We start from the raw sequence: 3,949 nt of genomic DNA, 5'->3' as shown, positions 1-3,949 counted from the left end.
TGGTGTGATCACAGCTCACTGCAGCCTTGACCTCCCAGACTCAAGCGATCCTCCTGCTTCACCCTCCCAAAGTTCTGGGATTACAGGTGTGAGCCACCCCACCTGGCCAGGAAAGTATTTATAAAGTTGTAACAATTGTTAAGGGAAGCCAACAGGAATGGGGGAAGCACCCCAGAGACTGCAACAGTTGAGGGGGGTACATTATGGGTCCAGGCCTAAAGAGGCAGGGAGAAGGAGTGCTTCCGTGAATGTGGAAAGAGTTGAAGTTGAGAAAACGGTTTTCCATGATAGTTCCAGTCCTTGGCCCCAGTGGCGGGGGAGCTGGGTAAATAAATACCCTCATTTCTCTCTTCTTCCATCCTCTAGTATCCTGCATGTGTCTCCCATTGAGCAAACCCAATAGAAAGCCAGGGAGTAAAGAATCCTTTCGACATATTCCATTAAAGTGAATCTCTGGGACACAGCACCACTGGTGGAGAGGGCGAAGGGTAGATCTGGAGAGCTAAACAGAATAGCTAACAACCCATGGCATGATCCTGGTCTTACCGTTGAATCACTCTAAGCCGGTTTTTCCACTTTAATTGAGAGACTCTGGCATTTTGTGGTTCTCCCAGAACTTTCCAACTGGCCACTGCTGACATCTCCTCCTTTTTGGCCTGACCTGTTAATTTGTTCCTATCTATAAGCCTGCATGTGAAGGTCACAGCCTTTGGTTTCCAGAAAGCAGAGTCTTTTCTATGTGGTCACAGGGAGTCGCCTTTGTTGCAGGTGAAATCAATTCTCCATCCAGGTCCCCAAATTCTGATTTGACGGCTCTCCTGGAATTTTGCCAAACAAGCAACTTGCCTCTGTAAGGCATGAACTGTCTTCCCAGATTTCAAGAGCTGCCCTCGTGGGGTGGGTTGTTTCTTTCTTTCTCTCTCTCTCTCTTTTGAGACAGAGTCTCACTCATTGCCCAGGCTGGAGTGCAATGGTGCGATCTCGGCTCATTGCAACCTCCGACTCCCAGGTTCAAGTGATTCTCCTGCCTCAGCCTCCTGAGTAGCTGGGATTACAGGCGCCTGCCACCACACCTGGCTAATTTTTTTGTATTTTTAGTAGAGGCGGGGTTTCACCCTGTTGGCCAACCTGGTCTCGAACTCCTGACCTCAGGCGATCTGCCCACCTTGGCCTCCCAAAACGCTGGGATTACAGGCGTGAGCCACCGCGCCCGGCCTGTTTATTTATCTTTCAAAGCCTCATTTGGTCTCTTTTTCCTCTCACGACTTGGTCTGCCAGCCAAATTTTACTCTAGCTTCCCGCATTCCCTGTTGAGTGATCATCTCTCCATGACCCAGATCTTAGTCCTTCTCTCTACAAAGAACTACAAAGAACATCGTGTCTCTACCTTAACTGCAGTCTGGTGACTCTGTTGCCAGCATGGCTTGAAATGGTTCTTGCCTAGACTTATTTTTTTTTTAATGGTAATGCTGTATTTTATTCTGTTCATTAACAATACATGAGAACACTTACAATATTCATTGAACATAATCTAAGAGAAGATCAATTTACATTTTTTACATCTCCTCTATTAATAAGAGAGATGGTTGAATTAATTTATGGTCAAAATTACGATGGCAAAAACTTATAAATAAATAAATGCTTGGTGTTAGTGTGTCCGGAATTTATTCCCTCCAGCGGGTTCTTGGTCTTGCTGACTTTAAGAATGAAGCCGCGGACCTTCGCGGTGAGGGTTACAGTTCTTAAAGACGGTATGTCTGGAGTTTGTTCCTTCAGATGTTCAGATGTGTCCAGAGTTTCTTCCTTCCCGTGGGTTTGTGATCTCGCTGACTTTAGGAGTGAAGCCGCAGACCTTCACAGTGAGTGTTATAGTTCATAAAGGTGGCACATCGGGAGTTGTTTCTTCTTTCCGGTCGGCTGGTGGTCTCGCTGACTTCAGGAACGAAGCTGCAGACACTCCCCGTCAGTGCAGAAAAGTTCTCCAAGTCCCCACCCGACCCAGAAGCCCAGCCAGCTTCACCTCTCATTAGTATGGCCAGGTACATTTCAGTTTTTGGTGTAAAGGTCTTTGGCTACAAGAAAGAAAATTTGGTTTACTTCACTAAATAGAAATAGCTCTTAATGCTGGAATGGCCTCCTCTTAGTATTTCTTCTGCTGTTGATTTTTAGCATAGTTATCTGTGATTGTACGAATGGAGTCGAGTGAATGGGGTACAAACAAGAGCACATAGCCAATTACTATAGTAATAAGGAAGTAGAGAGGTAATGCAACTGTCCAATATTTTTGAGGCCAATAGGTTAAACCTAAGGAGTTTAGCCAAGATTCAGGAATAAAAGCCTACACGAGGTAAAGTATGAAGCCAAATTGGGAGCTTAAGAGAAGCAGAAGGCCATAAATCGGTCTTTCTGGCAATGGTGACAGTGAATTTTCCACCATTTTTCCTGGGGCTTGAGACAATCTCAGCACTGAGTTCCCTGTGCAAGCGCCGACCAGGAAGCCCCAGTGTGGGGCGAGGGGGAAAGAGGAAAAATTGAGGGAAAGGCCTAGGCGCGAAGGCTCCCCCAACCCAGGCGCAGGCACACGACGACCCTCCCGCTGGTTGGGAGCCAGTGAGCGCCTCTTGCCTAGATTTCTGATGGGAGAAGCTGTTTCTCCTCATCCTTAAAGTTTTGAGTGGATGACCTAGATAAATGAGCAATGAAACTATGAAGACTAAGTTCAAAGGAGTGACATTTAGCATTGTGATCATCTAAAATCTGTACAATTAGGCGATGCATTTAATAAGTGATTATAAATATTTAATGTATACATATACAGCAAGTGACAAGCGTTTTATCATAAGCATTAGCATTCTTAGGGAGAGGTGGCAGTGGAGTGGACTGTGATGTTCGGCACAGGCAACCCTCCTCCCCCACTGAGGAATGAAGGATTTATTCCACCTGCTACTGGGAAAAGTATTGGCAGATGATCCTTGGCTCTAAGCCCTCTTTGGGAATTTCCTTGGCAGCTGCCTTTTCAGGGCAGTCTGCATAAATGATTGATCAGCTTGGGAGTTTAGAGGCCTGGTCCCCTTGCCTCTACTCAGGACAACTTGGAAGACCTATTCCAGTTTTAGAGGTCTCCATGAGGTCAGTGAAAGCCTTTGTTCTGACATTGCACTTCAATTTCTCCCTCTGCTCCATCCTGCTTCCTTCTCTGCTCTTCCACCGGTGTTGATCCCAAGAGCACTCCCTGAGTAACTTCCTGCATGTTAATCTCTATCTCAGAGTCGGCTTCCCAGAGAATCCAACCCACAGTCCTCCCCTCCTCCTTGTTTCCGGGCCCCTTAGAATGTGGCTTTGCAGCTTCTCCAATCAAGAGATGGAGTTTATTTTTTGACATCTTGAATCTAAGCTGGCCTGTGACTTGCTTTGGTCAATAGAATGAGGCAGAGGTGACATTGTGCCAGTTCTGAGCCTGAACCTCCAGAAGCCTTGCATGCTTCTTCTGTCACTCTTGGAGTCCTGCTGCTACTGTGAGAACAGGCCCTGGCCTATCCTGCAGGAGCAGGAGAGACGAGTGGTCAAGTCACTGCTGTTGCCCCAGCTGACAGTCAACCAATCCCTGAAGCAGAGCCACCTGGCTAACGACAGTGCCTGAATGAACCTAGCCAAGACCAGAAATAATACCTAGCTGAGTCCAGGCGAAACTGCTGACCCAGAGATTCAAGAGCTAATAAGTAGTACTGTTTTAAGACAGTTAAGTTTTGGGGTGGGCTTGCTATGTTGCAATCCTTAACTGATACAAGAAGGAACTGTGTTTGAGGAACCACAAACTGGAGGCAGGAGCACCAGGCCCCTAGTAACAGAAGAGATGATTAAGAGCTTTCCATGAGAAAATGGGAGGAATTTATTTTTTGCCCCTGCGAAGAAGGCAGAGAGAACAGAATGGGGGTAGGAGCATTAAAAG

The 3,949-nt window shown here is 46.6% G+C and overlaps 1 pseudogene; it reads right to left on the bottom strand.

Moving 5' to 3' along the window:
* Positions 1 to 2,046: 2,046 nt before the first annotated feature.
* Positions 2,047 to 2,437, bottom strand: LOC100611933 (phosphatidylinositol N-acetylglucosaminyltransferase subunit P-like; annotated as a pseudogene).
* Between the last annotated feature and the right edge of the window lie 1,512 nt (positions 2,438 to 3,949).

The sequence above is a fragment of the Pan troglodytes genome, chromosome 21 (genome assembly GCF_028858775.2).
Source record: "Pan troglodytes isolate AG18354 chromosome 21, NHGRI_mPanTro3-v2.0_pri, whole genome shotgun sequence".
Lineage (NCBI taxonomy): Eukaryota > Metazoa > Chordata > Mammalia > Primates > Hominidae > Pan > Pan troglodytes.
Note: the sequence above shows the minus strand (reverse complement) of the source record. Positions and strands in the feature narration are given on the sequence as shown.